Raw genomic sequence first — 24,474 nt, forward strand, 5'->3', positions numbered from 1 at the left:
GGTTAAGCCACAAGTGTGGAGGGACACGCTCACAACGATGACCGAAATCACAGCTGTTTTGGTCACCCTCGGGTGCCCCGGATGCCATCACTCGCTCGCCGCAATATTCGCATCGCGTCATGGGCTGGAAGGTATCAAATACGCGTATCACACATCTTCGCGATCGTCCATAAAGTTACGTATCCGCACAGAGTATTGCTAGACGTGTAGCTATGCATATTGTAGTCCCTGGCTGCTTAAGAAACCCGGAGCGTGGCGTATCTTTCTACAGTCAATGAGATTGCTGCATTAGCCGATAAGTTCCCGGAAGCTCTGTCATCTCTTAAAGGGCGAAAAGAGTTCAAAGGTTAAGACCAAAGCTTTGCGTCCGAACGTATGTTTGAGTCAAAGCTTATTTCAAACCTGAATAGTAATCCAAACAATAATTACGGGCTATTTCAGTTCATGCCGTCCGCGACGGTTCATGATTCAGCTGCGCCCTTCGGTTAGAACATGAGGGGACGTACACCTGACGCTATCAAAAACCAATGAATATCTACGCTGATAGAAAAATAAAAATTCCACCGAAATCGTGCGGCACTGGTAAAAGGAGCGCTGAGAGACGGAGACGGGTCCGGACATCAATACCAACAGACAGTTACTTGCGTGAAAAGAAAAACGCGCCGTCGTGACTTCTTCCTTCGCCGGCCACGAATGCAGCACCTCAAGCCGGTGAGACGTGCCGTGAAGCCCTTTCCCGTAAACCAGCTGCCGGAGCTGGACAGCCAAGACACTGGGGACTCACGAAGTTCACGACGCGTCCCTCAGACGGCAATTGATCCGCCGAAATTGATGCTGGCGACCTTGAGATAATAGAATGAGCTAGCTAGAGCCTTTTAAGAGATGTCAGTATACGAGCACGCACTCAGAAGGTTGCATCGAGGTGCGCCAGTGTCGCGCATTTTGTCAAGTCCTTCCATGAAAAAGCTACTGGGACATTTCGAATCAACTTTTCAGGTAAGGGGAAACTGTGACACAAAAACAGGAGAAAGGCATAAACGATATATTGTTGGCGAACGATACTACAAACCAACGGAATGAGAAAATGTTTGAATGTAGCGCCAGGGCAAATGAGAAGTTTTTGGATAATGTGTGTGTGTGTGTGGGGGGGGGGGGGGGGGGCTCATGTTGGCCGCAATTCGCAGTAATATGGTGAGTTTTTGCTGTCGTGTCTTATTATTATTACAGCAGATCACTTAACCGCAGACTGCCCAGACTATTAGCATCGTATTTCCCTGGGTAGCCGTCTAACGTTTTCAGCTAAGTTTTCTCCAACAGCTCAGGATGCGTGTGAGCAAGATGTGGCTCCTTTTTGTGCTCGTCACTGCGACTGGCACGTCATCCGTGTATGGTGAGTGTTATGCATTCATGTCACACAATATCAGTGTAAACCACGATGTAAAACGCAAGTCGCCTGAGTCGTCCAAAAAAAAAATACTACGCCCTGTGATTCGAACTACACGAAACCCCAAAAGTAATTAAAACCTAAATACTGATAAAACTCAAATTAGCAAAGGTAATAGATTGACGACACTGTACTTTCTTGGTACTTTGAGTTCTCAACGAATGTGCACTTTTCTTTTACACGACCGTCTAGGAGAGAAATCCCTATTTCGGAAAGTGACTTATCCTGTCACTGGGAAAGAACAAGAGTCCCAACAAAAATTGCAGCAACAACATCGGCAGCAAAAGGAGCAGCACGTCTCTCCAGGTAGCCTTTTGTACACTTCATCTCTGACCTTCTAAACAAGATTAATTTCAACGTGATAGATGCTCAATCGCTCCGCACTTGGGCTGCTCCAGATATCATTCTTTGGTAGCATACAATGACAGTATACTAGAGGAATATAAAATACTATCGAGGTGTTTTGTAGCAATACACTATAGTCAGTGAGTTAATGAGTAAAAAAGGGTGGGGTTGGTAGACAATAATTTGTTTCATAAAAATAATCATACCAAAACATATTAAGTTGTAGTCTAATAGGACATAAATCCTGTTAGCAAAACCATTAAAAGGTTCTCGATATCTGGTTCGAAGAAAAGCACCCCGGATGGTCTCTGCCTATTATGCTTGCAAGCAGAATACTACCACTTCCGTCTGAAGAATGACATTTTAGTTAATACCTCGAAATTGTATTTCAGCTCTAGTCCTCTTTTTTTTTCAGTACTCCAAGCAATCCACTCGGTGGCGCCTTGCAATAATGATGGTGAGAAGTTCCGTTGCATTGTCACCAAGCTGAAAGAACTTTGAAATTACGCAAACATTAAGCCATATTTCAGCCATATTATTTTAAAAGTTGTCAAATCTGTGTCTGTTAGCGACGTGCGCGACCAAGAGCATTTGCTGTGGTTGAATTTCGCGATTGGTCAAATCAAAGCTTTCTATACTATGATACTGCCGGCCCAATCGCCGGTTCATGGCGGGGCAAATCCTGCCAATCACGTCGAGGCAAATTCTGGTCGCGACGTCTCAAAAGAACACCGTATGAAGGCGCCACCGAAACGTATCGACGCTAATAGACGCCCTATTTCTCAACACAATTTGTCCGAAACATATTGTAGAGTAGGCCGTTTTCTTTGCGAGCTACTTAATCTATTGCCTTACAATCAGGCCACGTTCTCAAAATTGAAAGTATCTGACTGAACTGGTGTTCAAATAATTTTTGTTTCCAAATGACAAAATCTAAATTTTTTTTTTTTTTTTTGTGTAAAACTTTTCCAGATTTTCTAGAAAAGTTAGAATAACAAATACAGTGCTCGTACAGAGAAATTCATGCTGATTTTGCATAATTAATTTCTAGGAACCTGTACGGAAAACGACTGTGCAGAAAAAACTCTCGTCGCTCTGAGCAGCCGCTGCAGATTTACCATTCGCGAAGGAACCAGGAACGGTCGCTGTGTGTACGTATTCAAACGACTTTGCGCGTCAATATCTTGAAGCCCCTTCTACTCTCCGCATTGAAAAATCCATCAATAAGGGAAACGCTCGCGTCAACCGCGTCAGGGTCATAAATTCAGAATTGTTCTTGCTCTAGCCCTTCTGTGCAAGAATCATTCCCTCCGTAGCTAATGACGTCGCTAAACTAACCCAAGAAATTGCAGCGAAGACAGATGTCTCAGGATGAATAAATATTTTACCTCAAGGTTGCGGCAGGTTTGAATAGGAATTTCGTTATTAGTAAAAAAATAAAGTATCTCAAGTTGTTGATATCTTCAAAACAGCTTGATAGAAATATTATCTCCATTAATAATGCACGTTGGGGTGAGATAGTGATAATATTTAAACAATTTAGTAAAATCACTCGAATAGCACAATATTCTTTTTATCAGAAATTCTACCTGCGATATAATTTTTTATGGAATGGCACGCAAACGTTCAGTTAACTGTAATGCTAAATATCAATGACATTTAACACCTCGCATGTGGCCCCGGCCATCGTTTGTCATTTCCTAACGGAAAACATATGCTTCACCCGGCAGGGACCCCACCGGGTACAAGCGTTGCCTCAAAGACATGCTAAAAGAAAACAAGTGTGTTCAGAAGAAACCCGTAACTCTGGTGGTTCGAGCACTCAACAAGCTACGGCGGGAAGCATCGAATATTCCGGCTCTTTGCCTTCCTGGTAAGCTACACTTACGACTGGAGTCCTGCCTCGGTACTTTAGCACACTGTCTTCACAGGTGTCAACGATGACCCGTCAGCAGAAAGCGATAATTTCTTGCTTTCGGAGGACTTAAGAAAAATGTACATAGGGACACAGACATCGCAGACTCCTTCAGTTTCATCGATCTACTATGGCAATCCTAGACTCGTTGTGTACCCGCAACTCCTTCTTCAACCCGGATCTCCGCAAAAACTTCGAGGGCTTGACCTAATCCTTATCGGATACTCCATATTTTTCGGCATTAGTCGCCCGGAAAAAATAATAAAAGAACAACAGCAGCTAGTTAATACCTTGCCGAGGGTTTCTACGGAGCAACACTCAGGCCGTCTCCTCGCTTTGGGTGCTAAAAATAGGAGCCCGATGGGGATAAATTTCGCCCAAGGGACTTTGGACTCTGACGAAGCTGAGACGATGCAAACATTTCAGCTGGGGCATATAGTCGAAACATCGCCGACTCCCAGACCACCCACCCACAAACTGAAGTCGGGTGTCACGAACGACGGAAACGGAAAGTGGCATGCGGGCAGCAAAAAGCGATTGTATAGTGTGCACAGGGGTATAAAGAAATTCAAGTTGCCGAACGCGGTTTTAATTAATGAGCCCAACGAGGCCCAGGAGACCGTTGAAAAAGCAGGCGAGGTCGTCGCTCTTGGGGAAGTAAAAGGTCGTCCAACCTTGACACAGGTGCAGCAGCAGATGTCCAAAACAGGAAAGCAACAACACAAGATCAGGATTGAAACGGAGACGCTGAACAAATTTGTAAAGCAGGCCACATCGTCCCCCATGTTACGGCTTTTGGTCGGGAACAAACCTTCCGGAGGTAAATCAACGCACACAAAGAAGGCTAGCAGAGAAAAGGTGAGGCATGAAATACAATTTGTTAAAGGTGCAGATTTAACTGATACGGCTTTTCAGAAAACAAACGCTCAGAAGAAAGCAAGTAGCGCTGACGCCACCACGCTCCACAAAGAAATAGCAACGTTTAAAAATCAGGGCGATGACCCAGCAAGTGTGCAAATAGTTTATGAAACCAATCCTACACTGCAGCCTGTTCATAAACGATCTCTAAAAGTAGAGACGAGTGGAATTGAAGTGGTCAGATCCGATGGAAAAAGCGACCATGCTTCTATGGATGTGAAGAACGAGGCTGAAACCAGTTTAAAGGTGGAGACCTCTGCGGTGCAACACGCAGGAAGGTACCAGATTGCATCTGCTTCAATGCCTGTCCAGCAAGAAGGAATACAGCAAAAGCCTTTAACACAGTTGCGAAAAGCCAGGCACCACTCGGAGTCTCGGGCGGAGGATTCAATGAGCAAAGCAACGGCTAAGGATGCTGGATCATTTTCTTAACAAAACTTCCACACAAAGAAATACTGGAGTCCTGGAAGTCGCTTTCACTTGACCCAATAGCTTTCTAAATGCTGATTTGCAAGGGAGGGCCAAATTACGGGTAAAACGAATCAATGATGGTGAATTCATTTTCGAATTGATGAAACAATAAATGGCATTTTGCATGACAAGATACGTTCTGTTTTATCGTGGTGTACTCGGAGCAACCTAAACTTTAGAGGCACAAAAAATAAGAAAGAACTACTATATTTGCTTTATAATAGAAAATATGTGCGCTTTGCTTTTTTAAATAGGATTATGGACCGCTTAGTGAATACAAATACGTTCGAGACTTAGAGGATTAGAAAAATATTCGCCGCTCAGTTCTACTAAACGGATGTAATTCCTTGGATCGGTTCGATTTTCTCCTCATATGATTCTTTTCTCGATGAAGTCGGGAGTTTAAAAAGTCGTCGTGAATTATCACGTTTTAATTTTTTTTGGTCTACGTTTTCGTCGATAACGGGAAACTATCTGACAAGTTAAATCCCGGACTTTTGAACGCGTCTAGAAAATAAATTTCGCATCTTGCACGACCGTTCTAGCGATAGTTGGTCATTTTCGGTTGTGACGAAGATTGCCTGCGTGGCAATCTAAACTACCATTTTTGCGGTTTCTGGTAATTGCGGCAACAGTTAACAGCACAAGGGCACGTTTACACGGAACAACAATTTCTACTGCCTTTTTTCCCGAACTTTTTAGCACAATGTTAATACTCTAAGACAGGGGTCTCCAAGAAGTTTGGCCAAGGGGCCGGATTGGGGACCTGTCCAGTCTCGAGGGCCGGAAAACAAATACATATTATAAATCAGTAAAAACGATATTAATAAACCCAGATGACCTTTTATATAGAGGAGCTCAAGTTAGAGTAAAAACGAGAAGTAATCAAAGGTGGATTAATACATACTTTATTTCGAAATTCAGCATATAGCTAATTGTGACATACGATAAGTGTGACCCAGAAAACTCACCACGCATAAATCAAAGCGCATAGGAACTCTGGAATTTTCGCACAGATAAAAAAAAGAAAAAAACTAATGAGAACGGTAAAACGGTTATGACAATATGCAATAGTTATCACACATGCACGGTGAACCTGATGATGACAACATACGACTATATGCCACAAAACACTAAGCAGTATTTGAGCCGGAACGCATCAGAATTTTGACACATTTACCCGGACAGGACGAGCAGGACTAATGTGAGCGGTGGAGCTGATTCTTCGACTTTACTATTTCGCTGAACTGCGGTTGCAAGCCTGATGAGCCAATAATTAGGAGAGACTTAAATGTTCATCAGACAAGTTAGCTCTGTATTTGGATTTTACGTACTTCATCCTTGAAAACGGCTGCTCACAAAGGTATATAGTGCAAAAAACCGATACATACCCGCGAGCAGATTGTTTCAGGTTTGGAAATTGCTCAGAGCCCAAGGATTTGTAGAACTGTATCATATTTCCTACCTTGTAGTTTTCCTTTAGAATGTCCTTTGACTGTAAGTCAATGACTTCTATATGAAACTGACTCGGAAGCGCATCCACATCGCAGTTAAATGGATTCTGGAACATCTGCATCTCCTCAACTCTCCCATCGAGGTCAGAAAACCGTTCGAAGAATCGCTTCTGAAGGTTCGAGATTCTTCTATACTCCGTCCAGGCCTAAGCTGACTGCGCACTGAAAGCTGCATGCCCGCTGAACCAGTCAACTCCCGGTCTTTTTTACGTGATCACAACCTCTCTTCATATTCCCGCTTGGAGAGCGAGATCTGGCGACAAGAGACATGCGGTTGATTGGGCCGGCGAACACGCAGCTTCCACCGCACTGTCAGCTTCCGGGTGAACCGAGCATAGAAAATGCCTTTTTCGCTTCGGCGTCGGGCGAGAAATATTCGCTCCTCAGTTCTACGGTGTTCTCTTTTTCCGGTATGTTCGGTGCTCGTCGCGCCGCCGCGTCTTTACGCGCGCTTCTGCCCGCACTGGTAGCAGCGGGCCTGCTGGTAGCGGGCCGCGGGCCGGACCACATTATAAGCACCATGGCCAGCCGGGGGCCGGTCAGAAAGCCTCCGCGGGCCGGATCTGGCCCGCGGGCCTGGGTCTGGAGACCCCTGCTCTAAGACACTGGTTCTCAAATGGGGGTTCGCCTACCCTTTAGGGTCCCCCAAAGTCTTCTTGGGGTCTCCGAAGCCTTCGACCATCAGTCAAGCTAAGCAATAAAACTTTTTTTTTAATGATGAGGGTTGTTGTTGTAAGCGCTTTATTGACCATAGTACAGGGTAAACGGTAAAATATGAGGGCTGTTTCGTTAAGCTACACAGACCAAACCATGTGCACCGAGTGCCTAGTGTTGATTATTTTTCGTTTCAGAGCTTCAAATTTCGTTCCCACTCAATGAGCTCTTTTGTTGCTTTTTATCTATTTTTTCTACAATAATCATATTCCCCGCCCCCCCCCCCCCTTATTTTTTTTTTTTTTTTTTGCTGGATGCGGTCTTTATTCCTCCTTTTCTACCAATCCAAAAGGGCTCCCCAAAAGATCAGTGGTTGAGAACCGCTGCTTTAAGATATGTGTTCGAAATTGTTGCGTTACATACCGACATCGAAGCGATGTACATTCATATACGACACTCTGTATGTCTTACCGCTTAGACGATTTGCTCTTCGAGACACGGGAAGACATTGGCCAGGTTTTAATGAAGAGCAGAATGGGAGAGAGAATAAGACACAAATGAGCGAAGAAAACTTCTAAGGGCACTAAACCAACTTAAAGCGCTCACACTCTTCTTGGTCACGTGGCGTTAAGACACACAAACCAGATATAATCAAAGTCGTGGGTCATCGAAGGCACAAACTCGATATTAAAGATTTAAAAAATATGAAACCCCTTTTTTGTGGCTTCTGAAAAACTGCAAATGCGTTGATTAAAAAAAAAAAAGTTGCACACGTACCGCAAGCACATGCACTGAGAATTTTTCAACATGGCGTAGTATCGAGCGGGAGTCGCATGCTAGACGGCTAAACAAAGCAGTGCGGGGGACCCTTACTTCAAGACTGCCGTTCGTGGTACCGGCGAATCTCTCTAACGTCGGAAGACTGTTTTTTTTTTCTTTTTCTTTTTTTTTTTTACACCAATGAAAACAATTAGGATTTATTCCGTACGACACGCCCGACCGCACACTTGATTCGCACCAAGAAGGCGCCGAGTCGTCGCCCTTTCTGCTGGCTGAAGACATCGCTCGTCTTACCAACACGAATCGGTAAGAGCTTGAAAAACGCGCAAACGTCAGGCACAAAGTGCGTGCTTGGTGTTGAGTACGCATGCGTACGATTTTTTTTTTTCTACGTGCTAAAGTGGCCAATGCGTGGTGCTACCCAACTTCGAGCCTGGGGATTGGCTTTGCTTCAGGAAAATCGGTATCACACTTTCTGATCTACAGTCGACTGGCTTGTACTTCGAGCTCCATGATAGGAATTTAGTCGATCACGGGCATTTTCTACTCATTTTCAACTCTTAGAAGTGCAAAACAACCGATCTTGAAGCGCAGAACAGCGAGCGGAACGAATATAAGTGCAAAGCAATCGCACGTAAAACGGTGCCCGCAACGCTTTCGCCTGCTTCGCACAAAAAAAAAAAAAGAAAAGGGGAAAAGAAGAATAGGAACACTGGGTCGGGTGTAGCACGTGATTTCCGACAACTCTCCTCCTCTACATCTCTCCCTCCTCCCCACTCGAGATGTCACGGCCATTAACTCGTGCTCATGTTTTGATTTCGGTTCCGAACTGTTAAGTTTTTTTTTTTTTTTTTTTTTTTTTTTTTTTTTTACTTTTTAAAACATATAAGTGACTCCGTAGCAAAAATTGATTGGGTAGCCTTTTGACACCATAATAAATCGCCTGGCAATAAATAAATACAAAAAAACGTTTGGGGGTTGGGGGCACTATGCCTTAAAATTTTGGGTTATCGGGACATTTATACAGCCTGTAGTTGGTCAGCCATTAAAGTTGCGACGAGTCACACGCTGTAGATAAGCAATTTAGCAAGTGCAGTACAACCACTAGCCTGGGGGTCTTTAACGTGCACCACGCAGTAGTGATACACGACCGCACGCCGGTACGACGCTCATCCAGATCGAGGCGGACAGGGGTGGGGCTCGAACCCAGGATCCCCGGGTTCTGCAGCGCGAGCTTTCGCTCCACGCGCGTCGAGCTCGGTGTGCGCTTTAGCCCACTCGGCCACCGATCCCCCCTGTCCGCAAGCATAAAATGGCGAAGCCGTTCGAGTTGTCGCTACCCTGATGACTATCGGAACTTTTCGAACGACAGACTGACAATATTGTGGCGCCAGCTGGTGGTAAGGGATTCAGACAGAAGAAAGGGATGCCGCGGTAAAATGTTTCGACGCGTGTTTTATTTTTGAGCTACAGCGAATAAAAACTAATAGATGCACACTGGGCAGTGCCACTTGTTTTGTTTCAAGAAATGTGGACGTAGCCATCTACATTTCAGCCAAGCACGTTTTAAGACAATTCACTTTCGCGGTCATGAACTACCTATATTTAATACTTATATATGATGTAGATGGTATATTTAGCTAGTTAGAATATTAGCTGGCATGCATAAACGTGATCATATATGTTTCAACCAAAATAACGGAAAACATATTTGACTGAAATAATTTTATTTTAAGCTAACATCCTATATACGCGCTGTTGTGTGCGTGTGCGTGTGCGTGAGTGTGCGTGTGTGTGCTGTGCGTGTGTGTGTGTCTCAAGTGAGTCAGATCCATATTTGGATATGATAGTTAAAGTACAAATTAAGTATGCAAGTTATTTCTAATAATCTCCCGTCTTGTGATGGTGACATAAATAACGTGTCACCGTTTTTTTTTTAACAAGAATCAAATGTTACGTGGAAAACAAACGTTCGCGTTTTTCTTCGTTTCATGTAGGTGAGTTAGACTCATAAAACATAACTCAAAATATTATTATCTTTTACGCATACCCTATTTGCGTCACAGACGCACACACACACACACACACACACACACACGCACACACACATATATATATATATATTAGACATTCGCACATTTGTGGAAGTTGAATTCGCTGTCTATCAAGAGGGAACGGCTAAAAAAAATGAGAGCACACTCTTTCGTCTGCTTACCGGTAGATGGCAACACCAGACCGCCAGCGATGATGAAAGCAGCCGGTGTTTTCATCGCTCTCGTTTATCTGTCACGTGTCGAAAATATGAGCCGTCAAAGGCCGACAAGCTATTCTACGCATTGGCGCTTTGATGCAACGCTGGAAGAGGTGCGTCTATGGCACGCGGGTGTTTCTTACTATTCCAGAACACAATTGTAGTTTACTAAATGTAGCAAACTGTAACTGTGGTGGTTTGCGGGTGTAGGTAAATCTGTTGGCACTAGGGGTGTGTAACGTTGCCTCGAATCGAATAGTGCAGTGTCATCCCTAGCTTCAACAATACAACAGGGCTGGCACGCCGTGGCTTACCCATGCACTGTGAAGGCTATGGATTACACAGCACCTTTCGATTCGAATTACTAGTGGCTCTCCTCTAATGGGCGTCCACTGCATTGTCAATCGGGGGAGTGAGGGGAAGGGGGGGGGGGGGGGATACGGTGTATGTATACCCACACACTGTTTACAAACAAGCCCGCATTTGTCACAACAGGCGACTGCGTGTGCACGGAACCCCAATTCCTGTGAGATGACGCTTCTGGGCATGCGCAGTGCCGACAGCAGTGCCACCGCAGTGGCGTTGCGTCAATGGGTTGCGTTAGTCTATATAAATTGCATGTCAGCACCACTGATCTCTATTGTAGTAGGCTGGATCGCCCATCGGTGGGACCACCGGCAGCCATTGCTTGACACCAGGCAATACACGCAAGTCTATGTGAGAAACCCACAAAAGTTGGTATATTGAAGCTTCTACGCGGTGTTTGAAGGCGATTTTTTTATAATGTACTGCGATCATTATATCTGGCGTTCGGAGATCGAATCGGTATTTGTCAAGCGTTCGAACGCTGTTTGAGAACACACAAACGTGCCGGAGCACCACCGACAGTGCCGGCGTCGCTTGCTTCAGTTGCTAAATAAATGACACGTTCAACAAATGAATGAAACGCCCCAAGCTTTAATTCGTCACAGAAGCCACCCCCCCCCCCCCCCCCCCCCACCGCAGTTCAAAGCAAAAACTTACACCAGAAGTACTCTGTACTGGCGCTTGAAAAGATGCGAATGTTCTCAATAAAAGCCTTGAACTTATCGTCTGCTAAGCTCTGATTTCTTCTAGATCACAAACCACTCCACATTGACTCTTGCGATCCTTACCTCACTAAACCACATCACAATTTACGCCCAACAAAGTCGTACCCTCGACCCTGAATCCCAACACATTTATGTAAAAAAAAACTGGTAATCTAACGCTTTTGACATTTACGCCCAGAATATTAACTTTCATTCCCAGAAAACACGATAAAAGTTTCATCGTCTAGAACAACCGACTAAGGTAAGAAATTGCAGTTTTCCCCGTTTCTCTAATATGGTCCCATGTATTAGCTGTTGTCGAGCGATGACTGCCGATAGTGCCGCTCGACCCCAGCAAGACAAGTCTCGACCCGCGATCCAGCCTACTACAATAGAGATCAGTAAACAACATAATTTTTAGCCATGTCTTTTTTTTTTCTTTTTTTTTGGTTGTAATTAACCGATTAACCAACGGCGGCACCAGTATTATAAATGAACCAAACGACACGGTCGTAGGTTGTATGCCAGCTATAGGGCCATCTCTCGACATCTGTTTCTACTATTTGGGCTGTTGCAAACTTGCCGTTACGCGGCGTAACTTACATCATGGGTCTTTAGTACTGCATACTCACTGGTACTGATACCAGAATTAGTAAATACAGGTGTCACGCAGCACTGAAAACTGTATTGCCCGTTAAAAGGATAAAACATTTCGTCTGAGCTTTTACTCGTGTTTTCTTTCTTTTCTTTCTTTTTTTTTTCTCGCGCGCATAATGATCATTTTATAATAATAATAATAATAATAATGCTTTATTTGAATCATGCCCCAGAACGACCACTAGGTCATAGTGTGGTGGCACATAAAATGGTAGTACATGACTTAACACAATGTCTTCCACTTGTAAAAAAGAACAGACTAACATGCAATTATAGTGGGTGTCAGAGTATAGGACGTGTAGGGATATAGCGGTAACAGCTCTTAGAGTTCATTCCATGCAAAAAAATGCAGCGTAGGATGTTTTCTGTGACCTCTTGTCTCTGAGATAGTGAAATGAGCGCAGTAGTATAGTTCGAGACGCTCCGCTTGCCGAATCTTCCCCTCTCAGCTTCGAACTTCTTTCAAATTCTCTTTACCGCAGCCCCCAACCCCTTTACGACACGAGTTTTACACAGTCAGTGTAAAACATGCGCAACATGGTGTGTGGTCGAAGTGAATTTGACCTCACCACATCTGTAAACACGTGTGCTTAGGGTGCAGCCAATCGTCTGCTTCTTGTTTGGGGAAAAATTTAAAACATCTTACAAGTAGAATCTTTAACACTGTGAAAACTTCTGATCCGCTCGTCTTGGCGCACAATTCAAATGGATTTGTCATATTACTATCTTAGATGTGTGTTTATGATTTAGTTCAACCAGAACTATCAAAACGTCTACGAGGAAATATCCAGGTTTCGTCTAAATCATTTAGCTTCCACACCGCGAAGCGCATTCGCGGACCACGGTTTCGTCGATTTCGAAGAGGTCGGGGTAAAATAAGCAAAACTGCTCAACTTCTGTAAAGTAAACTGAGCCAACCACACGCTCTTTACTCTGGTCACAGCATCAGTTTTGCATGTGTGTCTACTGATAGCGTCAAAAGAGTCGCGTTTACAACTTGCAGTGCGAAATAAGAATCCTTGGACAATAGCGACTTTAGGAGTTTCATTCTCGTCTTCGTACTAATTCAAGGAGTGTTCTGCCGGATTTGTGTGTCATAGACGCCTTGTTACCGAAAGGAAGACCGACATCTTGGAAAACCAGATACCTTGTTGCGATTTGCTTACTTTAGTAGAGGAAAATATCAAATTTGCAGGCGGTTTTATGATGTTTAAGGAGAAGCAACGTTTTGTCAAAGCGGTCCACATGAAGCAATCGGCCGATGAAGGGATCTCCTGGAGCTAGGCGAAACGGTATTTCTTCCCACTCACTCAAATGCTGTACCACCCAGCCCCAAGATAAGGAATAAAAATCAAGAATATTTAAATCGTGATTTAAATCAGAGCAGTTTTGCTATTATGATTTATATTGAGCCCTCCCCCAAGAACTAATCCTGAAAATAGTCTTTATTTATAGTTCGTCTATTATTTGATGTTTTTATGTTAATTTAGCTTGTACTAATATCAAAGGAGCATCAAGAAGGGGAAGATTTCTATCAGGTTGAACACGAGCAGTGCTCTTCTGAGCAAATCGGAACGTTGGGACGCTGAGCTTTCTTACTAGCTTCCACCGCATTCCTAAGTTACGTAACGTCCTGTTGCAAGCCAAACGGAACGCGAAAGTAAAAGGAAACAGAGCTTTTAAGTTAACTAAAAATCAAGCTGTTTTATCTATAGTATGGCGGAGGGTTACGTCAATAAAATGTGGTCAATTTAGCTGCACTTAAAGTTTACAGTAATGCTTTCTTCCGCGTTGTTATAAATGATCGGACGGATTGATAAATCAGCCTACCATGTTAAAACAAAGTACATGTAGTGCTAAAGAATAATTGTTTGTTAGCTACAGTGATGTAAATCAAATTAATTTTATTTAAATGAAATAAATCATATTTTAACCAAATAAATTTGATTTAAATCCAATAAATCCGATTTAAATCAAATAAATCTGATTTTCTTGGTTTCTTTAAAACATATCCTGATTTTTTTTTTATCCAGGCTGTACCTCGTTCTGCCTAACGCATCAGGGACCAGTGATAATAATTTTCCCAGTAATATCCACTGCATAGACGACCACAATTGGAAGCCACTTCCAACTCGTAATGCCGCACTGGTATGTTTGGTTTCGTAATATATATACAATAAAGCTCCACAAACCATATGGCCTGCTTTGTATCAAACAATTTGCACGCAATGGCGCGCAATTTATGAGTTCTGAGTATTTAACGTCGGCGCTCTTACCTTTCTGCCATTCATTCTGAGGTACCACGAGGCTCGGTTCTGGGGACGCTACTCTTTCTGATTTTTCTAAATGATCTGATAAAGGACATACCGGTGCAAGCTAGGCTCTTCGCAGATGATTGAATTTTGTACACCAATGTCATAACTGCGCCTAACCAAATAAATCTAAGCGCGTCTCTACATACAATTTAGGTATAGTGCAGGAAAGGGCAAGTGTCTCGATATAGGAAAAATTGTCACGAGCTAAAACCATAAATATACTCTTATTGTCTTGATGGTGTTCTTTTGAAAAGAGTTGACAGTTACAAATACCTTGGCATTAGTATTACCGATGGTATTCGATGGAACATGCATGTAACAAATATCGTTAAAAAGGCTAATACAAGACTGACCTTTTTGCGGCGGTTTTTAAAATTGGCAACCACTGAAACAAAACTGCTCGCTTATAAAATGCTCACACGCCGTACCCTCTTTTAAAGTATGCGTCTGACGTATGGAACCCGCACACAAAAAACCTTATCCTTGATCTCTCGAACGCGTGCAACGATTAGCCTTACGTTTTCTTTTTTCGAAGTATCGTAGATTAGAGTCACCAACAGAGATGTACGCTGTCTCATCTTCCCTTCCTTCAGTGTAGACGAAAAAACAAGCGCTTGAAGTTTCTTTTCGTCACTATTTCTAAATCACCGTTCAACCCATCAACTTACGTGACATTTCGTAAGTCGCGTATCACTCGGAGCAAGCACTCGCGTTACTTGCATGAATTCTCGTTTTATAAAGGTTGTTTCAAGTTCTTGTTGCCACGCACAGTGCGAGAATGGAATGTACTACAGGATTAGGTTGTTTCACTTTATGATTTTGAGTTTTCATCCTTATTTAGACACAACATTACTAATTGTATGGGCCAATATACATGCTCGTTTGTGTATTGGATGCCGCTTATTGCTTATATAGTTTTTATTTTGTGTACTGGTGTGTCTGCGTGTGCTTCGATTGCTGTTTATATTGCTTTTCAAAATGTATTTGTAATTACGACTCCTATTGAAGTCCTCAGCTTGTACTAAAAGTAGGTCATATAAAATAAATATAAATACCTAAATTCAAAAATAAGGGAGTGCTTAGCCTGCGACTGTATATGTGTTCCCAAAATGAAACTTATATCACCTTCCGACACCAAGTCACCTATTGAAGGAATCCCCAGAACATAGTATACTCGCATGATGAAACGTGGCCCGATGGCGGTCAAATACAGCCTTTAGTCGTGTTCATTGTCGTTTAGGAGACGATTACAGCCCATCACTGAGAAAGTTACCAGCCCGGCCCATCGCGCCTCTCACCCAGTGCAATCGAACTGCGAGATCTCACAGCTCGTCGTCGGCTCAGCGACAGCAACGCGGACCGGCAGAAAGACAATGGCCAATTTCCCCGGCCGAAGTAAACGAAGAAAGAGATTCAAGTTCCCCAATACCTCGCCTCGCTTGCAACGGAGGACACGCACCAGCGCTGACAAATGCCGACCTATACGCTCGGGCGTCCCGCAGCGAGGTTGCCGGCTCGACAGACGAACTCTGCCGGCGCCGCCTGAGTCCACGCTCGGAGCTCTCGCGGAGATCCATCGGCGAACATTCGGAACCCGGGGCCCCGAAAAGAACAACGGCGCGTCGGCGGAGGCCCGCAAACAACGAGGCTCCCAAGATAAAGCGCCGGGTTTTGTGGACTCAGGCTCGCACTTGGCGACTCGTCTTTGAAGAGGCACGTGTGGTCGCCTGCTGAAGCTATCTCGGCGGCATTGACTCTGCGCGGCACTGCCTGCGTCTTGGGCGCTCCGCGTCATCCTTCCCCTCCCCTCGAAACAAGTGCCAGGGTGGCGATAAAGACATGTTTTATATATCGCGTCGGCGAGGAACGTGTGTACCGCAATAACTCAGCGGACACTGAGGAGAGACAGGCAAGGCAGGCCGGGGCCCGCGAAGTAGCCGCGCGGAGCGGAGTCTCGCCGAACGCCCTGCTGGCACAGTGCGCCTTTTCCTTTCGCAGGAGAGCGAAGAAATTGCGTTGGCTCTCGGCTTTGTGTGGGAAAGTCGTGCCATGATTTAGTGGTCTCTCTTCGCGGTGTCGCTCTTATCTCTGTTTGAGCGCTGTGACGAATTGGCGGCGACGCTGTTGAGTGACGCGGAGCTTATCGGTGTATGTCTGGAGCCGCCCCAAAAGACGTCGCCGGATCGCGCGAGAGCACTGTCGTTTATTTGCCAGTGTCTCATCTCTCGAACAGTGGGCAGGGAAGCATGCCTTCGATCCCCCGCCGTGTTCTTCCTTCTTCTTACCGAGTGGGGAGGCTGAAGAGGGACACCTTGCAGCGGTTAGCTATTCCAGGCTACACAATCAAAACGATTCGAAAGAAGAAAAAAAAATTAAATGCCTTTAGATAGGGTTATACTATATAGTTGACGTGGAAATGCGTTGTGAGAGAAAAAAACTGTTACAAGACCCAAAGAATCCTGCAATAGATGATTGCAAATTAGCCAGATACGTATTAAATTTTACGATCTGCAAGTTCTTAGAGAGAAATGACTTTATTGAGAAAGTTATCAGGTTCTCTGTAAGTGGCACGAAAATATTTGGATACTTGATTTGATATTGCAGAACTTGTAATACACGACCATTTGATTTCACGCCACCCATTGAATAAGTTCCCGAAATCAGCACCAAATGGGGACAGCTGTAACTTGATTGAAACTGAAAAAGCAGATCCTCTACAAGAAAAAAAAAAAAAAAAGATAAACAGAGGCACACAAATTTATTTTGGGAAGCGAAAAATAAAGACAAAAGACGCCATCGTTCCTTTCAGCCAATGCCGCCGGAGACATTTCCTTCTTACTATTTTTTTTTTCTTTTTACTCGGGTCTATTAGCTTCCCACCTCTGCCTCTTAATGCCTCAGTCGCGCTCTTTGTTTAAGCATCGCCGCATTCCCCAATGATTCCGAGACTGAACGACGTCATGTAAATAAGGGATTAATTATGCATTCTAATTATCAAACGGTGCCTTTTTTCTCTCGGCGCGCCGGGCATCGGGCAAAGCCTGCGCGAGCCCGAGATGGTTGGCTTTCCCCACCCCGAGCTCTTTAACATGCCAGCAATCAATTCTAATGTGAGTCCGCGGCAATGAGCGAGGGCGTGGAAAGGGAAGCGTCGTCTTCTCCACTCTTGCTAGCTTTCACAAGCTCGGGCGAATGCCTGAACTCCGAAACGTCCTCCGCAGTCGAATGAGCGTGCCTGCCCGTCGAGAGTCCTTAGCGTGGGTGATTCTAGTCGCCAAGGAAGCTCACGCCCCGTCAAACCATCTTAAAGTCAATACTCGTTTCTGAGAAGCCTACGCGTAAACCTTCCATGAATCACACCTCATCAAGATTGCGTGTGGCAATCAGTGTATGTGCGAGAGTACGAGTGCGGGACTTCAGTGAGCTCTTGCGTGGGTGGAGAACTGATGAGCGCTTCCCTGACCAGTGAAAAAGAAGACCCCCATGTATTCTCGATCTTGCAATATCATATGGAATGGATAGATATGGCATCATCATTTCGATTCACACTCTTGCCGGCTATGGAATGGATGGGGATATTATCGACGAGCTTTCGTCTATTCACTCCTGCGTGGTGCAAATTGAAGGCACCCTGGTCCGCGGTCGTGCGGTTCGGGCCAAAGTACTCTAATACTGCGGAAACACAAGTAATACATAGAGGTAGATGTATACCCCTCTTTCATGCGTATCTCAAAGGTCTTCAGACCGAATATTTCTATAGAAATGGCGAATCAGCCCGGAGTGCCAACTCTGTGGCTTAGCATGCGCCGATTCGTCAGTTACAGAGGTCTTCCGTCTGAAAGCATTTTATTTGCCCTGAAAAACAGGGACAGAAATTCGCGCTGTCTAGACATTCATACAACCGATTCAATCGATTTGGTTTCACAATTATGGTCGTATCGTCATATCGACATTGCTTACGAAGGATCTGTTCTCTATATGGTATTAAAGGGACACTGAAACCTCCCATAAAATGTTGTTTATGTTTTGCCAGGCGATCTATTATGGTGTCATAACACTACCCAATCAATATTTTGCTACAGCGTTTCTTATATTTTAATAAAGTAAAAGAAAAGAAAAAACGCAAGTGCTCTAAACCGAAATCGAAACTGGACTGGGGAGGAAGAAGAAATATAGAGTAGAAAGTTACCTAAAGTCCGGTGGCTGTGCAGCATTTTTTTTTTTTTTTTCAGTCAACGTATTTGCAGAATTTTATAAACCACAAAAAATGGATATTATATTATCTGTCTGTTTCTGGTATTGAATGTCTGCCTTCGATGACCCACGACTTTATCTTTGGTGGTTGAGTATAAACCATAGAAAACGGCACGTGACCACGGAGAAGAGAGTTAGGGCGACTCAAACCAGCCAGTTCTCGATCGGCGGTTTTCGGGCGGAAACAAGTTTCTTGACGCAAATTGTGTGCTGAGTGGTTGGGCTCTCATATGCCATGTACGAATAAAAATCTTGGCGAACATAAATACCCTGTCAGTGTCCCTTTAAGTCGCAAAAACAGCTACAGTAGTTCAAATCAAATCTTTAATCATCCCTGGGGGAGTGGTGGGGGGGGGGGAGGGGGGCATCGGCAATAACGCTTTAGTGATGTTGATATCGTGACAAGGACGACGACAACAACAATGACGGGAAGCTATACTGGGTGACCGCGGAGCTACGTTCTTGCCCTGGACATGAATGCATCGGGGGTGGCAGCCGTCTACCTCGACTGGGCCGCCCCCTGGAACCGCTGCCTTCACCGAAGCGAGCGACCGCACCATCAACCGCCAGGGCTTTACTATTAAGAACATACATCAAACAGCCCGCCGAAAGCATCTTGGCTCGTTGTCCTACTCGCCTGAACCGCCACCAAACCTCCAAGACTCGCGCGGCGGTTCAGAGGAGCAGGTCGTCCTCATCATGCATGTCGTCCGTCACTACCAAGCCGCCAGGGCTTTCCCAGTCCCAACGCACGGCGAAGCCTCCGGACACCATCCTGGAGACCTTGCCAAGACACTTCTACTAGCTGGACAGAAGACCGGCACAGCGAGAACCCCACTAAAAAGCCCTGTGCGTTCATCACCCGCAACATGAACCCGCACCCTCGCCCACAAGCTCCATTTCAACTTCGTCAGCACCTCTCTGTCATCTGTACACTATCTCATGACATCACCATACTTTTCCCCTTTTTTCCCTCCCCCTCAAGTTTTTCTCTTTTTACCTTTTGAGGTGAACTGTGAACCCTTTCGGTATTGGCGTAGCACCTGTTACACAGCAACCTTACTGTTCTGAGTTAAATGAACAAACAAGCAAACAGTCACGCCAAAACTAAAAACAAAGCAGCCTTTTTTTTTCAATGGTATTATATTTTTTTTTCAATTATTTCTCTCCCCTCCCCCCCCCCCCCCCCCCTCCCCGCCACATCCGAAACAGTTTGGACGCCAGTGGGACTACCAACAACCGTCAGGTATACGATTATACAACCGTATACTCTCATAGAGCAACTGATACGTATCTCACAACACACCGACTTTTACGCGCCTCCTGCGAGAGCGCCGGTTTTTGCCAGGGCGTTGTCAGCCACATCGGTAGCCAAGCGCACATTCACGCGAGACAACAGTGCTTCGCCCTATCCGACATCAATAGGCAGGCTTCGCCGGAGTGCGCGAAGTCTCGACACCCAGACAAATCAAGACTGTCCGAAACCCGAGGACAGCAAGAAACCATCCAGCCGCCAGACTCGGCCAGCGTGCTCTTTCCTTCCACGTCTCCAGCGGCGTCAACGGCTCCCAACCGGCAGAAAGAAGCAGCGGGAGGGGGTGGTGGCCGCGACGACGGCGGCGGCAGCAGCAGCAGGAGTTGGGCGGCTTAATTCCGCAGCCGAAAGGCGGGATGCGTAAATCAGTCAGGCCGCGACGGCAAGCTAATCGATGCCTGCGTAGCGGCCGCCATCAGTCTGAGCCCCCAGCCCGTGGTTCTCCCTTCCCCATCCTGCGCCCGACGCCGGCGCGAGAGCGGCCTGTCCATCATTCGTCACTGCGTCGCTCCCCGGTGACGGAAGGAACTGCCGTAAGGGACGCTCTTATTCCGCGCCGCGGGGGAGGCCAGGGTGGCTTGGGAACCGGACACCCCTTTGCCTGGCTGCCGCCAGTGGGAGCGGCCCGGTGGGGCGGCGGGGTGCGAAGCCAGGACGGACACATTTGGCTGTCATCCGCCGGCGACGTTGTCGGTGTTTTAATTTAGCCAGTTGTCGTTCTCTACGCGAGAGCGTTCTCCTTCTCGCTGCGTCTTTTTCTGTGTGTGTGCGTGCGTGCGTGCGTGCGTGTGTGTGTCTGCGTTTTATGTTGTTTTGAACGTGAGGTTAGCGTTTTTCGTTTCCGACAAGCCCAATTCTCTATTGCAGGAACGGTCTAGCTGTTTTGTGGCGATTCTTTTTATTTATATATCGACCGTGTTTCACCCCGCACAATTTGATGTAGCTATAGTTTTTTGTTGTATTTGTTTCTTTTTTTTTTTTAGAAAAAGGGGGGAGGGGTGAAAATATGTATTAAATACAGTATATGGATAATCTGTTGATTGTTCTTTATTTTTAGTGATTTTGACGCGAATTGCCAGTCACTCTCCAGTTGGTGGATGCTTACCTCAGATCCACCAGTCCACAGACCCCCGTCAGACAGAGGTTTCTTGCGGTTTATGCGGCGTCTGATTGAGATTTAGGTTGCACGTGGATGACACCCACTTCGTTTAAACTAGTGGTCAATTCTTAGCTGAAGCTGAAATTTACTTGTAAGCGGCCGAAACAAAAGAGATTTCCCTCGCATTCACAGATAAGAAGTATCAACGCAGATGTTAAAATTTGTTATATTTATGTTGTTTAGTTTTTTCGAGTTCTTTACACATCCAACTTCGTATTTATTTAGTCGAAAATAAGAGCTCAACAAAATACAGATCATCAGACATCCCACAATTCAATGCAGCCAACGGAGACAAAGGCTTCCATTCCTGTCGCTGTGATTTTTCGCAGAGTCTAGTTGGATGAATAAAGGTTGGTTTCGTATACGTTCCTTTCGGCAGCTCGTCGAACAGTCTCAGGTGCGCATACCGCGTGACAAAGTTAGATATTGCACTCGATTTCCGGTGCCTTTTTACATTTTTGGAAAAAAAAAAAAACACCAGACGTTATTGTTACGAAAATTCTTCCACATTAGAAGTTGTGATGACGTAGTTTTGAATTGTGGTCAAAATACAGGCGTACCCTAGCTGTAACACTTGAGTCCAGGGCATGCTGCTCGCATGATGTACAAGTACAAATTTGTAGAATTTCATTTCGTATTCGTACAAAGTGCGAACATTTGCAGTAGATTTCTTAAGGCCACAGAAGTCACCAAAACATGTATAGTTAATTTTCTAATAGTGTCTCTTATTCGAAAAAATTGAATTTTTTTTTCGTTAAAGCAATTGTATAGGTATTTATATCATTTATATATATCGCTTAGTTCAGATTATTATTTTTTGTTGTTGTTTAATTAAATCCCATTACGGTCCTCCAGAATTAGCCAGGCGAAGCCGCCACTTTCAATGACAGCAACCTCTCTCCAGCCCAGAATAATGAAAACATCTGGCCACACCATCGTTACCTGCATGCCATCTAGGACCATTACTTTACTTCCTTTCTTTTCTTTTTTTTTTTTTATCATTATTAGAGCGGTTGATAAATTGCCTCACCATGGCAAAAATGCTTGCAGCATGAAAGTTTAACCCTGGAGGTATATTCATACCTTATATATATATTATATATATAATATTCATAGTGATCAAATTGCGAAGTGAACAGCTTAGACGCAAACACAGCAAAAGGTACAATCGCAACTCAGTCTTCGAGACCTTGATGTGTCGGTTAACTTTCTTGTGTGGGCGATCTTGATCTAACGTTTTAATAAGTTGATAACGAGGTTAACAAGTTTTAATAAATAATCTCAGATTTAATAATGATGACCTGCCTCAGTACTTTTTTAATAATAAAATATAATGTTGTATAAACCAAACAACTACTGAAGCATATATAGCTACAACGGTGGCAGAAAAGAGGCGCCTTGACTCGTACGTTCCTGAAGTGTCGCGATAGGTACAACGCAGCAGAATCAAAGAGCAGTTGAAACTCCAAAGTAGTTACACCCATTATCCTTGTCTTTCAGCGACGAATACCACTCGGATATCTGAGATAGGCCGAGTGGTATACAAACTGAACTGGCTGAGTTTCAAACTGAACTGGCTGTGCAGGCGGATATCACCGCGCTTTAGTAAACTGGCCTCGCGAATGACGTAGCACAGCTGACTTCAAACAACATTACCAAAAATCATCGGTAAGTTGAAGTTGATGAGGGCGTCGTGGACGAACTATAAAGGAAAAGACACTTACGCAACCCGTAAGGTTGAAATACAGCGACAGCTGAGGTGTGACGTTGGGATCGCTAAGGTGTCATTTTGGAGCAGATGGACTGAAAGAACGGTAAAGGTGCGAGTGCGCACCATAGAGTCCGCATGGGCGTTTCGTATTAAACCGGAAAACACACGGCACGAAAATCCCATAGCGTTTGGGAACCAATAAGGGTGTATTAAGTGGAGAGGATTTCAGCTGTCTGTGTAAGAGGGGAGCGTGTTTTCGTACGTCACTTCGGTACAAATAGTCCCACGCGCTAGACGAAAAGCGCCGAACAAACAGGGACGAGGAAGTAGACAAGACGAAGTGCACTTTCAAATGAAGGTTTATTGATACAAACACACACTATTAATACCATATTTCTGGGTATTCGTTTAGAAAATAAAACCCGGTATCTTTGAGGTGCATTGACGGGGCGCTAACGCACTTGCTTCCGTCTTGTTTACTGATACCGAATGCATCGTAAACGTTGAAGGCAGTTTAACCTGCGCATCTCCCGAGACTTTTCAGTGAAAAGACCAAGTGCGCAGGCGAGCTGGTGGTAGCTAATGATGTCGTTTAACACATGAAACTGTGGTGCAGAAAATAAAAAAAATCTTTTAGTCGAAGGAACAGACACAGATGGGAACCTTCCCTTCTGTGTTTGTTATTTCGATTAAAAGATAATTGTTGTTAGTGATAATTCTGGATTACATGGGCACCTATCCCAGTACACTGCCAGATTGCCCGGCGGGGACTGTGTTACTGACCTTGCATGTTATCTTGCTTGCTTGTTATCTGGTTATCCGCGGCCCGTGGAATGTTTTGGCAAAGATCGGAGCCACCGAGGCGGCGACGAAAGTGGTCAGAAAACGATCTGGAAACTGTGAATGTAGTAAGCCATAAAAAAGTGGGTCAACAATGAAGTATGAAAACGCCCTCGCAACACTATCGAAAAAATATCGATAACTCGCATGTTCATAGTTTTAGGTTGTAATGTAGTAGCTATCTTCCTAATTTATCGATATATTTTTTCATTAATCCTCTATATTTATGCGGAAGTCTCCAAGAGTTCTTCAACCGCTTCGTGTATTTTTTATACATCTTCACTAAGCTTGCTGGGTCGACTCTTGAGGCTCTTCGTAGCCTACCGTAGATACTTCCATAGTTCTGCGAGAGTGGACTTTTGACACTGCAGTCACGGTTGTTGTAGAATAAATCGTTAAATTTGTTTTTTACTATGAATAAAAAACAACGCGCATTATTCGTTTTTTTTTTTTTTTGTACCATTGATTTTCTTGCATATCCCGAAAAATAATTCTTAACATCTCGTTTCTAACACCAATATATTATTTAGCTTTAGAAGTTTTGTGTGAAAGTTCAATAGCCGTTTATAATTTTATTATAGCTATAATTGTCACTTTGAGAAATAAGATATGCGCATTTTGTTACAAGAGTTGTCCTCTAAGACCAGCACGCGGCCCTGACGTCATGCAGCTGCGGTGGCGCTGTCGACGGCACTGAGCATGCGCAGACGCTTCACTTCACGCGAATTCGGTTTCTGTCACGCGCACTGCCCACACCTGGTGTGGGCAAACGCGGGCTTGTTTATAAACAGCGGTGCCTGTCTATAGTCCACAATATACATATTTTCTTTACACGATGTGCGAGATCACGCTAATAATCTC

Source organism: Ixodes scapularis, unplaced genomic scaffold (assembly GCF_016920785.2).
Source record: "Ixodes scapularis isolate PalLabHiFi unplaced genomic scaffold, ASM1692078v2 PGA_scaffold9__187_contigs__length_104089568, whole genome shotgun sequence".
In the NCBI taxonomy this organism is placed as follows: Eukaryota; Metazoa; Arthropoda; class Arachnida; order Ixodida; family Ixodidae; genus Ixodes; species Ixodes scapularis.